General features: G+C 41.8%; 1 protein-coding gene across 3 annotated transcripts in view; it reads right to left on the reverse strand.

The window, feature by feature from the left end:
- ebf1a (EBF transcription factor 1a) overlaps positions 1–14243 on the reverse strand; it is a 481697-nt gene that overhangs the window by 168410 nt on the left and 299044 nt on the right. The gene's annotated exons all lie outside the window — the stretch shown is intronic.

Consider the following 14243-nt stretch of genomic DNA (forward strand, 5'->3'; position numbering starts at 1 on the left):
TGAAAAGTCATTTGTCAGAAACAATCTTGACTTCCCAATCTTCCCGCCCTCTCTCCTGTAAAATCGTCATTCCATTTTCTCAGTTACTTTGTCTCCAGTGCATCTGTTTCCAGGATATTCAGGACATCAGAGATGTCTTCTTTCTTCAAAGAAAGGGTTTCCCTCCCTCCAACACTGATGTTGCCCTCACCTGCATCTCCTCTATTTCCTAGACATCTGCCCTCACCCCATCTTCCCACTACGTTAACAGGAGAGAGTTCTTGTCCTCACTATCACCCCATGAGACTCTGCATCCAACATATCATTCTCCACAACGTCCACCAACTTCAGTGTAATCCTACCACCAAATTCATCTTTGCCTTTCCTTGCCCCACTCTTTACTTTTCACAGGGATTGCTCCATCCATGAGTCCCTTGTCCATTTGTCCCTCCCCACTAATATTGCTTCTGGCACTTATCCCTGCAAGCAAAAAAATGATACACCTGCCCATTCACCTCCTCCCTCTTCTCCATTCAGGACCACAAACAGTCCTTCCAGGTGAGGTACACTTCACCTGTGAAACTGTTGGGGTCATCTACTGTATCTGGTGCTCCCGATGAGGCCTCCTCTACATTGGTGAGACCCAACTTAGACTGAGCGACTGCTTTGTCAGGCACTTTGGCTCCATTCACAAAAAGCAGGATTTCCCTTGGCCAATCATTTTAATTCCAACCTCCATTCCCATTCTGACGTGTTAGTCCATGGCCTCATCTATTGCCACGATGAGGCCACTCTCAGATTGGATGAGCAACACCTCATATTCCGTCTGGGTAGCCTCCAACCTAATGGAATGAACATCGATTTCTCAAGCTTCTGGTAATTTTCCCCTCCCTCTCCCCTCTTCTTCAATTCTCCATTCTGGATACCCTTACCTTTTCTCTTCTCCTCACATACCTGTCAACACTCCCCTGGTGCCCCTCCTTCACCTCTTTCTCCCATGGTCCATTCTCCTCTTCTATCAGATTCCTTCTTCACAATTGCATCAATTATCGAGGGGTCAGCAGTAGAAAGGATGAACAGTTTCAAATTTTTGGCTGTCAACATCTCTGAAAACCTATCCTGGGCTCAACATATTGATGCAATTGCAAAGGAAGCACACCAGCGGCTATATTTCATTTGGAGTTTGAGGAGACTTTGTATGTCGCAAATTTCTACAGATGTACTGTGGAGAGCATTCTGACTGGTTGCATCACCATCTGGTGCGGAAGCACCAACGTGCTCAGGAGTTTGATTAGAAGTTTTCTGCTGTTATAAGCATAATGCGGGAACATTTAGAACGGAAGCCATTGTTGATTTCAGAATGTTTAAGATTTCATAAGCGGAATCAAAAGGAAGGGGAGTCCATTTCAGCTTACATGCCTGAATTAAAGAAATTGTTTTAGCATTGTCAGTTCAATGATGGGCTTAATAATTCACCAAAAGTTCATTTAATTTGGAGTCTTACAAGAAAGCATTCAAAAAGACTCCTAACTAAAGCACAACTCACATTTAAAAGAGTAGTTGAAATTGCTGTATCAATATAAACAGTCCACAGGAATGCTAGTGAGTTGCAGTCAGGAATGAAATTAACCATGAACAAAATTGCAACATATGCCTGGCTGAACAAATTGTGTTACCGTTTTGGCACAGTTCACATGCACCAGACCAGTGAAGGTTTAAAGACAAAACTTGCAGAAAATGCAACCAAGTAGGACGCATACAAATGCACAACAGTCAATAAGTGGACTGCACAGGGAAGAGAAAAAGATAAAAGCTGTTGCAGTTTCAAAAAGAATACTAAGCTGCATGCTGTTGATGAAAATTCTGATAATGATGAGAGTGACACAGGACTGCATAGCCTTCAAATTTACAATGTGGAAACTAACAAGAGATAAACAATATAGATTACACAAGAAATGAATGGCAAATTAATTAAGATAGAATTTGACAATGACTCTGCTGTTTCAGTCATTTGACAAAATGAGTTTGAATGACATTTCAAAGATACTGAACTGAAGCCCACAGGTATCCAACTAACAACTTATACTGGAGAAACAATAACTCCTGTGGGAATGACATTTGTAACAGTGAAATACAACAACCAACATTGGGCCTGAAAGTGACAAAAATAGTAGGACCAGTATTGTGGGTACAATACTACAACTTGATTGCAGATCGATCCACCACTTGTACGCTACATCCCCTGCAATCAAGCCAACTGAAAGCAAAATAGGATAGACACTGGGTGATACCACAGCACTGTTCAAGAACAGCACTGGAAAACTCAAACACATCAAGGGTAAAATAAAGTTAAATGAAAATGCCACATCCAAGTTTTACAAAGCCTATCTGGTTCTTATACCATCCATAATAAAGTAGTCAGTGAGCTAAATTGCATGGATGCTGAAGGGATTCTTTCCAAAGTTGTTTGGAGCAAATAGGCAACACTAATGGTCCCAGTAGCCAAGAGGAGTGGGTCTGTCTTGATCTGTAGTAATCTTACAGTCATCATAAACCCAGTACTGAGAGTAGATCAATATCCTCTGCCCAGAGTAGAGGATATCTTTGCAAATCTTTCCACTTCAGTCAGGTGGGCTTAGTGGAGGCTTACCTACAGACGGAGATAGAAGATGGCTTCTCACCATAAGTTTTCAGAAAGGGTTTTATCACTTATTTTTGGAGTAGTGCCTGCACCTGCACTCTGGCAGAAAGCTCTGGACCAAGTGCTACAAGGCTACCCAGACATCATTTTTACTGGTGGAGACAAAGAGGTGTTAGAAAGATTAGAATAGTATGGCCTCAGAGCAGAACGTGACAAGTGTGAATTCTTTAAACTAAGCATCAGTTACTGTGTCACATCATTGATGCTCAAAAATTACACAAGTGTGCTGAGAAAATTCAAGCTGTGGTGGGTGCTCCCAAGACCAAAGGATGTATTACAGTTGTGGTCCTTTTTAGGATTTGTCAATTACTATAACAGGTACCTGCCAAACCTGGCTAATGTGCTCACTCCTTGCACTCATTACTACAGATGAGGCAAAAATGGCAATGGACAAAGCAGTGTGAGGTGGTTTTCCAAAAGACAAAGGAAATGGAGACATCAGTCACTGTAGTCACACATTATGATCCACATCGTCTAGTGATGCTTGCCTGTGATGCCTTGCCTTATGGTGTAGGTGCAGACATGTAACATGTTATGAGGAATGGAAGTGAACACCCCAAAGCCTTTCCAGCACGTTCCCATACCACTGTAGAGAAAAAATGATGCACAGATTAACGGTGAGGCCTTGAGTCTAGTTTGGGGTGTAAAATGCTTCAACCAGAGCTTCGATTGGAGAGAGTTTACCCTCATTATTGATCATCAAATACTAGTGTCCATGTTCCATCCACTGACAGCAGCAGCATGAATGCAGAGATGGGCTCTGTTTCTTGGAGGACACAATTACAAGATCGAATTCAAGAGGATGACTAATCATGTTAATGTCGATGGATTGTCCCATTAGCCTTGGAAATGGAAATACCTGAAAAATTCACAAAAGGGGATGCTCCTCTTGACATATTCTCCCCAATGCAAATTGAAAGTCTCCCTATTATGGCAGAAATCATCCAAAGGCATCAAAAAGAGACCCCACACTGTCTCAGGTCTGCATGGCCACCTAAAGTGGCTGGAATGTGCAGCAGTAACTCCAGTTCCCCCAGTTTTACCAGTTTCAGGATGAACTTGCCCTTGACTGTGGTTGCCTTTGTGTGGACTGAGAGTTGTTGTACCACCCAACCTGCGAGCTAACGAGTTGGAGGAGATACATGCTGTTTGTCTAGGCATGGTCAAAATGAAGCGTTGGCTCGAAGCTTTATCTGTTGTCTTGGGATAGATCAGTACACTGAGCAGCTTGCCATGTACTGTTCAAATGCCAATACATCCGGAGGAAAGGTGTCCAGAGCTGTCAGAAGCACTTCCTGCAGTCCCAGAGTCAACTCCTACACCCATCATGGAGGAGGCCACAGAACCTGAGATTCTCTCACATCCACTAGTCTCACCTGCCAAGCAGGGTGATCCCTTCCCACCCCCTCTTGCTCAGGAAAGACATTACCCTACAAGAGTAAGAAATACTACAGAGATTAAATCTTTAGGCATGAATGGGACAATACAAAATTTACTATGCTTTGGATGTCTATATAGTACAGTAGTTGTATTATATAGTATACTGTATATATGAGTAGAGAGCAATACGTTATATACTTGAGTTGAGATGCATTCTATATTGAGTTGGAGTTTATAGCTAAGCAGAGAGGAGTGTTGTGTATTTAGTGTTTCAGTAATATTTGAGTAATATTGTAAATATATTGTTTCATTAAGCAATCTTTGTTTACATAATTGATTATTGTTATACTGTATGTATAAAGTGCTTGAATGGCATTCATCATTAGACCACCACATCATGTATGGGTGTCTTACCTTATAACCCAAGACCTCCTGTCCTTGAAACATACTTCTTTGCATCCTCTCTGGCCTAATCCCAACTTTCCTATGGTGTAGTGATCAGAACTGGACACAATACTCCAACTGTGACCTAACCAATGGTTTCTGCAACTCTCACATGATGTTGCAACTCTTACACTCAATGCCTCAGCGATGAAGGTAAGTATATCAACTTCCTTCTTCATCAGTCTATCTACCTGTGTCACCACATTCAGGAAACTATGAAAAGAAGCATCTTTTCCCTATTTTTAGTTCAGTTTGAGGTTTAACATCCTGCTTGTTTTACTTCAGTTCTGCATGCACACACCAAGTAAACAAACATGTTTACTCTTCTGCTCTTTATACATTCCTTGTTCCTCATCTTTCAAACTCTCTCACCAAATCTATCCTCCTTGTTACTTCATCCCACTGTCTTTCCGTAAAGGTTCTCCAAGAACTCTGCTAGATTTTTTACCAATGTGCACATCCCACATCTGCTCTTACAACTCCCTGGGACTTAATATTAATAGATGTTTGAATAGAAGAAATTATGACAATGTTGTCACAACTGAACCAGAATCAGGATTATTATCACTAACTCGTATGATGTAAAAATATTTTGCAGCTGCAGTACAGTGCAAAGTCACAAATTACAAAATACATAAATAATGCAAATAAAATGAATAATGAGGCACAGTTCATGGGTTCATACACCATTCAAAAATTGATGGCAAAGAAGAAGAAGCTGTTCCTACCACTGAGTGTAGGTCTTCAGTCTCCTGCACCTCATCTCTGATGGTAGGAAGGAGAAGAGGGCATGTCCTGGATGGTGAGGGTATTTAGTGATGGAGACTGCCTTCTCAAGGCACCACCTCTTGAAGAAATCCTCGATGGTGTGATGGAGCTGGCAAAGTCTACAGTCCTCTGCAGCCTCTTGTGATCCTACACAATGAAGTCCTCATACCAGGCTGTGATGCAATCATTTAGATTGCCCTCCACTGTACATCTACTGAAACTTGTAAGTCTTTGGTGACATACCAAATCTCCTCAAAATTCTTAATGAGGCACAGCCTCCAGTGTGTCTTCTTCATGATTGTGTCCATATGTTGGCCCAGGATAGATCCTCTGAGATGTTGACCCTCATAATTTTGAAACTGCTCATCCTTTCTGCCACTGATCTTCCATGTGGTCTGGTGTGTACTCACCTGACCTCCTCTCCCTGAAGCCCACGATTATTTCCTTGGTCTTGCTGACGTTGTTCCACATCACTCAACCAGCCAATCTATCTAGAAACACAGAAACATAGAAAACCTGCAGCACAATACAGGTCCTTTGGCCCACAAAGCTCTGCCAAACATATCTCACCTCTGTATGCCTCCTCATCACCACTTGTTTTACCAACAAAAGTGGTGTCATCACTGAATTTACAGATGCCATTTTAGCTGCACCTAGCTGCACAGTTATGGGGATAGAGAGAGTAGGGCAGTAGGCTAAGCACACACCCTTGAGTTGTGTCTACTTTGAGTATCAGCAAGGAGGGGATGCTATCACCAACTGTAATGACTGTGATCTCCTGATAAGGAAACTGAGGATCCAGTTCCCGAAGGAGGTACAGAGACCCACGTTTGAAGCTTGCTTATTAATACTGTGGATGATGGTGTTTAACATCCAGCTGTAATCGATAAACAGGTAGACTGATGCATCTTCCGCTGTTTCTAGGTGTTCCAAAGCAGAGTGGAGAGCAGGTGTAAACATTGTAATCCATTGTAAACATGTTGCGATAGTAGACAAATTTCTTTGGGTCCAGGCCTTTTCTCACGCAAGAATTATTTCTAGCCATAACCCAATTTCTTGAGGAACTTCATCACAGTATACGTGAGTGCTACGGGGCAATAATTGTTGAGGAAGCTCACCCTTATCTGCTTGGGCACCATTAATATTGCTGCTTTTTTGAAGCAGAATAGAACTCAAGTCTTCATCTTATAGGTGTGGACTGGTTGCTGGTTTTTGAAGCTGCTTGATTTCAACAACTGGCTGAAATTTGTAGTTTTGACTGAGACACTGAACTGACAAACTACCTGCTTCCTTATGCCTATGATTCCTTTTCCTTTTCTTGGATTTTATTGAGTAGGACACACTGCCTGCACTGCTGACGTATGTTGTCCCCAATTAATTTTCCATGCATACCCCTTAAGCAGAATCTGTTGACTTCAGGAGCCCTACATGACAACATCTGAACATAGGAAAAAGGAGCAGATGTAGGCCATCTGGCCCATTGACCCCGCTCCTCCATTCAATAAAATCACAACTGACAAATAAGAGAAAATCTGCAGGTACTGAAACTCAAAGCAACACATTTGGAGGAACTCAGCAGGTCAGGCAGCATCTATGGAAAAGAGTAACCAGTCAATGTTTCGGCCGAGACCCTTCACCACGACTGATCTGGCTTCACCTACCTGTCTTTTCCCCATAACCCTTAATTCCCCTGCTATGTAAAAATCTATTTAACTGTATCTTAAATACATTTAATGATGTAACCTCAACTGCTTCTCTGGGCAAAGAATTCCACAGATTTACTACTCTGGGTAAAGCTGTCCCTCCTCATCTCCATCCTAAATCCATTCTTCCAAGTCCTGAGGCTTTGTCCCCAGTTCAACAAGATCCCTTCTCATTCATCTGAATTGCAGTGCATATGATCCCAGCCACTCATTACTACAGATCAGGAAGAAATGGCAATGGACAAAACAGTGTGAGGTGGTTGTCCAAAAGACAAAGGAAATGGTGACGTCAGACACTGTACTTACACATTATGAACCACATCGTCCGGAGATGCTTGCCTGTGGCGCCTTGCCTTATGGTGTAGGTGCAATCAGGACACTTGTTATGAGTCAGGCAAGTGAATGCCCCATAGCCTTTGCCGAGAAAAAACTACACACAGATTGATAAAGTGGCCTTGAGTCTGGTTTGGGGTTTAAAACATTTTGACTAGTTTATCCTCATAACTGATCATCACTACTAATGTCCATTTTCACTTCAGATGAGGGTTTTCCACTAACTGCAGTGGCACAAGTGCAGAGATGGGCTCTGTTTCATGGAGTACACAATTACAAGATCGAACTCAAAAGGACAGCTAATCATGGAAATACTGATGGAAAAGGAAATACCTGAAAATGTACAAATTGGCATATTCTCCCTAATATAAATTGATAGTCTTCCTGTTACAGCAGACATGATCTAAAGGGAAACCAGAAAAGTTCCCAGATCTACATGCAGCCCAAAATGTTTGGAATGTGCAGCAGAAATTCTAGTCCTCCCATTTTTACCAGTGCTGGGATGAACTTGCCCTTGATGGAAGCCGCCTTTTGTGAGGATTGAGAGTTGTTGTACCATCCAAGCTGAAAGCTAAAATGTTGGAGGAGCTTCAGACTGGCAATCTACTGTAGGCATGGTCAAAATGAAAGCGTTGGCTCAAAGCTTTGTCTGGTGGCCTGAGATAGATCAGCACTTGCCAAGCACTGTTCAGGATACCAACACATCCAGAAGATGCCTGGAGCAGCACCTCTCCATCCCTGCATTGTCCTGGCAGAGGATTCATGTGGATTCTGCTGGACCGTTCATGGGCACAAATTTCTAGGTAGTAGTGGATGCAGCTACAAACTGGCCAGGCGTACTCCCAGTAGCCTGGCACACCGCTGATATGTTGAGAATTGTTCTGGTGTTCCAGAACAATTACTCAGTAACAATGGGCCACATTCATTGTGTAACAGTTTCAATCATTCCTGAAAATGAATGAAATAAGACATATTATATCTGCACTGTACCTCCCAACTACAAATGGTTTGGCATAAAGGTTTGCCCAGAGTCTAAAGAAAGCACTGCAAGCAATGTCAGCAGAACAGCTGAACCAGATGCTCACGAATTTCCTCTTTGCATATGGCAATTCAGTAACCAATGACTCACCAGTTATGCTGTTCCTGGCTTGTTCTTTGCACTCGTGCTCGGATCTCCTCAAACCCAATCTCAGAATGAAGATACAGGACAAACAGCTGAGGCACTGAGGACTCCACAAACAAAGAGTTTTGATGTTTCACTCTTGAGCAAGCAGTTATGGCAGGGGACTACAGAGGTTATCAGAAGTGGGTACTTGGAAAAATTAAGAACAGAACTGAACCACTCTCTTACACAATGGAGATTCTGCCTGTTATCATCTGGAGATGACACATCTATCAGTTGAGCAGATCAGTGTCAGATGTTAGAGAAAAGGGTGTCCAGAGCTGTAAGAATCACTTCCTGCAGTCCCAGGGTCAGCTCCTACAACCACCACAGAGGAGGACCCGGAACCTGATATTGATTCACAGCCACAAGTCTCAACTGCCAAACAGATTGATCACCTTTGTCAGGAAAGGCATTATTCTACAACAGTAAGAAATTCTCCACAATGAATAAATCTTTAGGCCTGTATTTAAAATTTACTATGCTGTGTATGTCTATATAGTAGTTGTATTATATAGTATACTGTATACAGAGATGAAAAGAGAGCAATACGTTACATATTTGAGTTAAGATACATTCCATGTCAAATTGGAGTTTATAGCTAAGCAGGGAGAGTGTTGTGTATTTAATATTTCAGTACTATTTGAGTAATATTGTAAATATATTGTTTGGTTCTTTACTTACATAATTCATTATGGGTTACATGAATGGCATCTGTCATTACGCCAGCACATCACATGTGAGCGCCTCACTAAAGGAAAAGAACTAGGTAGCTCATCATCCCGGCTCCTGTATCTCTCTTCTTTTAATTTATTTTATTGAGATACAGTGCAGAACAGGCCCTTCCGGCCCTTTAAGCCACACTGCCCAGCAATCCCCCGATTTCAACAATCCTAATCATGGGACACTCTACAATAACCAATTTATCTATCAACTTGTACATCTTTGGACTGTAGGAGGAAACATGAGCACCCAGAGGAAGTTCACATAGTTACAGGGAAAACATACAAACTTGTTACAGGCAGAGGCGGGAATTGAAGCCTGGTCATCGCTACTGTAAAGCATTGTGCCACTATGCTTCTGTACTGCCCTACCGTGATTAGTTTCTGGAGTAACAGAGGCCTATCTGTGTGTATGAGAGGGTGGGTGGGTGCAAAAAGGGCTTGTTTTGCTATTGTTGTCTCATTTTGCCCGGTGTTGTTGTTCTGCTGAACCTTGTGGGCATGCTATGTTGACAATGGAATGTGTGGCAACATTTGTGGACTGTCCCCAGCACATCCTTCGGTGTATCAATTGTTAACGTCAATGACACATTTCATTGTACAGTATGCTTCGACGTACATGTACTTAAATACATCTAAATCTGAATTTGAAACTTTCCTCAGAAAACAAACTGCGAACAGCCATTAATCAATCTGGTGACTCTCAACTGCCCTACATCTTTCTTTATAGAGGAAAACAAGACCATAAACCAATCCGGTATCCATACCCATGTCTTACTCCAGTGTCCTGGGCTCCAATTTTACTAATTACTTCTGTGGCACCTTCTCAATGGTCTTCCAAACAATCAAATATACCATATCCAATGGACACCCTAGTAACAATCTTAAAAATGTCAAGCAGATATGTCCAGCATTATTTTCCTTTTATAAACCCCTTGTTGACTTTTCCAAGTTCTATTATATTTTCAGTGCTCTATTCCCACTGCTTTAGTAACAGAGCCCTAAAACTTTTCATGCAGATGTTTGACTAACTGGTATTTGCATTTTCTCTCTCTTTTTCTTTCCCTCTCTTCTCTTTGGGTTTTACTCTGTAGGAACTTTGGAAGACCACAAGCAGTGAAGCCACTACTTCCATAGTCATCTCATTAAAGTCTTGGGAATCAGGCCATCATATCCTGGGGACTTATTGAATTTCAATAACATTAATTACTGCAACATTTCTTTTGTTTTTAATGCTTATTTTTTGGTTCCACAGTCAGACCAGAATTGCTCCAGTCTTTCTGGGAGGTTTCCTGTATTTTTTTCAATGGAGACACACCCAAAATACGTGCTAAATGCCTCCTCTATTTCCTTATTAAACAAAATATGGGACAGGCTGCCAGCAATAGTGGTGGATGTGGGTTTGATTTCAGCATTTAAGAGAAATTTGGGTAAGTACATCGATGGGAGGGCTATGGTTCAGGTGCAGGTCAATGGGACTAGACAGGGTAATAGACTGACATGGACTAGATGGGCTGAAGGGTCAATTTGTGTGCTCCATGAATCTAAAATGATTTCTTTAGATTAGATTAGATTATGAGGACACTCAATCCTCATTTATGTCATTTAGAAATGCATGCATTAAAAAAATGATACAACGTTCCTTCAGAATGATGTGACAAGAAACACAGGACAAACCAAGACTAAAACTGACAAAACCAAATAATTATAACATATAGTTACAACAGTGCAAAGCAATACCATAATTTGATAAAGAGCAGGCCATGGGCACCATTTAAAAAGAACTCTTTTATCCGAGTCTCAAAGAATCACACATTAACATTTGTTATTTTTACATTAACTACAGTGTATTTTATGTTTCTCGCATTCTGCTCTCCTTTTATCCTTCCCAGTCCTGTACCCTCACAATATCAGTACTGTCCTTTTCAGTGTCAGATATGTAGCTCAATTATTGTTCTAAGTACTGAGACTGGAGAGTTAGATATTTCTCACAGCTCAAATGGACAAACTTCGTATTCCCACACTGCAGACTTTATCAATCCCAGACACAACACTGACAAAATCGTTTTGCAAGAGGAGAAATGTGAAATTTCACACCAGTACGAAGAACCTTTACTGAAATTAATTTGCATATCCACTTGAGATGATCTGTCACAGTTCCACAGAGTGCTGTGGAACTTCAGGGTGCTGTAATCAGCAAGTGTTTAACAGCTCGATCAGTACCAGAGAACCCCATGATCAATATCAACAAGGTAAAGACACTCATTATCAGTCTCCAAACAGCTTGCACTGCCAGATAAACAACCCCTTATTGGGTACAAATTTTTGCATAATTAAATATAAATTGAAAACTTGCCTGCTGTTTAACCTTTCCAATCCCACCTCTTGTCCATTTTAACCCTGCAGGAGTAGTTCTGTTTGCTCTTGCCATCCTGAAGATACTCAGAGCGATTGAGTCAGCATGGAAACCAAGTTGTCCATGCCAACAGGGTAGCCCAGTGAGCCAGTCCCATCTGCCTGTGCTTGGCCCATAGCCCTTTAAACCTCTCCTATTATTGCACTGATCTAGATGCTTTTTAAATGCTACTAATGTGCCCACCTCAGCCACTATTTCTAGCTGCTCCTAAATGCGCACCACCCTTTGTGAGAAGAAGCTGCCCTCGATGCTTCAATTAAATCTCTTGCCTCTGACGTTAAGCCTAAATCCTGTTGTTTTTAGCACCCCTTTCAGGGAAAAAAAGGCTGTGCTTTCATACTATCTATACCCCTCGTTTTTTTTTACGTTCCAAGGAATAACATTCTAGTCTATGCAATCTCTCCATATAACCCAGGTTTTCAAATCCAGGCAACACCCTGGTAAATCTTTACTGTGCTTTTTCTAGTTTAATAACATTTTTCCTACAACAGAGTGGCCAAAGCTGTACACACTATTCCTCACCAATGTTTTAAGTAACTGTAACATAACTTCCCAACTCCTATACTCAATACCCTGACTGATGAAGACCAGAATGCCGAATGCCCTCTTCACCAACTATCTACTTGTGATGCTGTGTTCAGCAAACTATCTACTTGCTAGGTCCTTCTGCCTCCTCCTCTCCTCCTTAGGTCTACGTTCACCACGGAAAGAATCATTGGGAGTCTTGCCCCAGTGCTCAGTGTTTCACATTCCAGTCTGGAGAGTGAGTAATTTCTATCCAACTACACAGAGTATTACAATTAAGGATATACCACCAATCTCACTGGGGCATTGGACATTTACAAGCTGAGATTTTATGTCTGTGTGTGTACAGTATGTTCATATGTAGAAGAATATGAACACACATGTTTTGTGTACTTGTGTGTGTCTGTGCTAATCCGTAACACTTTGCACCCTAGCATCATTAATGCTGTTTATTCACATTGCACTGTGCGTTACATAGCATCAACTGACCCCTAGAGACTAGATACAGAAGATATAAGACAGGGTGCTGCTGGATTTGAAGTGGGATGTCCTATTAGCTCACATTGTCACTTACTGTGTAACTGCAGTGTCAGATGTAAAACCCAACCTTAACAAAATCCAAAACATTGTAAACACCTAATGGGTTAGACAACATCTGCAGATCTGTGGATAGACAACAAACTTAATATATCCAGTCAGGGACCCATTATCAAAAGGGTCTCTAGAAGAATCATCAACTCTGCTTTGCTTTCCAGTGTAACAAAGTCCTAGGTTGGATCCTTGGAACACACAAAAAGTGCTGGAGCCTGGTGAGTTCTATGGAAAAGAGTAAACAGTCGGCATTTCGGACCAAAATCCTTCATCAGAACAGTTTTGATGAAGGGTCTCACCCGAAACGTCGACTGTTTACTCTTTTCCATAGATGCTGCTTGGCTGGCTGAGTTCCTCCAGCATTTTGTGTGTGTTGCTTGGATTTCAAGCATCTGCAGAATTTCTCTTGTTTGTGATTGGATCCTTGGATTTATTTTCAAGAAATCGACATTTATGTCATCAGGTTGGAGGCTACCGAAAAGGAACATGAAGTATTGCTTCTCCGACCTGAGTGTGGCCTGATCGTGACCGTACAGGAGGCATGCCAGTATGGGAATGAAAAATTGAACTGAAATTGGTGGTCACCGGGAGATCCTGCCTTTTGTAACCGACGGAACTGAAGTCGCTGTTAAATTGACAACAAAACAATTCAGTTCTTCTCTTGGTGACACATGTGCGAAAATGTCATTCGAATTATAATAGTTTACCAGCTGAACAATACTTATTAACAGGGACAATTAGGGGAATGTGTAAATAATCAGCACTCATGCCCGATTTAATGAAAAACAAGCTCTGCTTTGCATAAATCTCATATCTGAGTCAAGGCCAATAAAGGCTTGCCAGTACTTAGAGGCTCCAGTTGCAGGGCGTTATAATCTGAAACCCTTCCAGAATCTGAGGGGTTATGGAGGTCACCTTTAAAATAAATAATACAAAATCCGATCTATCCCTCACTGCTTACGCTGAGGATATTAAGCCATTCAAGTTTCTCTTTTGTTAACATATGGCACTGAGTGGGCCCCAGGCTTAGGAACGAGAGGTGAATTTTGCCAGTCTGAGATTTACAAGAACGGCCAGAGGGTGTCATTCAAATGGAAATTGTTGCCATATGTCCACCTCAATCAGCCCAGGGGGTGGTCAGCAGGATACAGAGTCTGAAACAGAAATATGGGGAGAGTGAAGAAAAGAGGTGAGACAGAAGTACTTAGAGAAAGAGAGAGGAACACATACACACAGACGGAGAGAGAAAGACCAACAGAGAGACAAGCAGGGCTGACTGAGACAGAGACATAAAGAAAGAATGAAAGAGAATGACAACAGAGACTGCAGACAGACAGAGAGAGCAGGAGATAGTGAAACAGGGGGAGACAGAGAGATAGCATAAAAGAGACTTTGGGGACAGACAGAGAGATAGGTGGAGAAAGGAAGAGAGAGAGAGAGAGGGAGAGAGAGAGCTGGGGAGAGACAGAAAGGGAGCAATAGAAACCAAACGCAGAAATCAAGAGAAGTAGTAAAAGAG

This window comes from Mobula hypostoma, chromosome 7 (genome assembly GCF_963921235.1).
Source record: "Mobula hypostoma chromosome 7, sMobHyp1.1, whole genome shotgun sequence".
Taxonomy (NCBI): Eukaryota; Metazoa; Chordata; class Chondrichthyes; order Myliobatiformes; family Myliobatidae; genus Mobula; species Mobula hypostoma.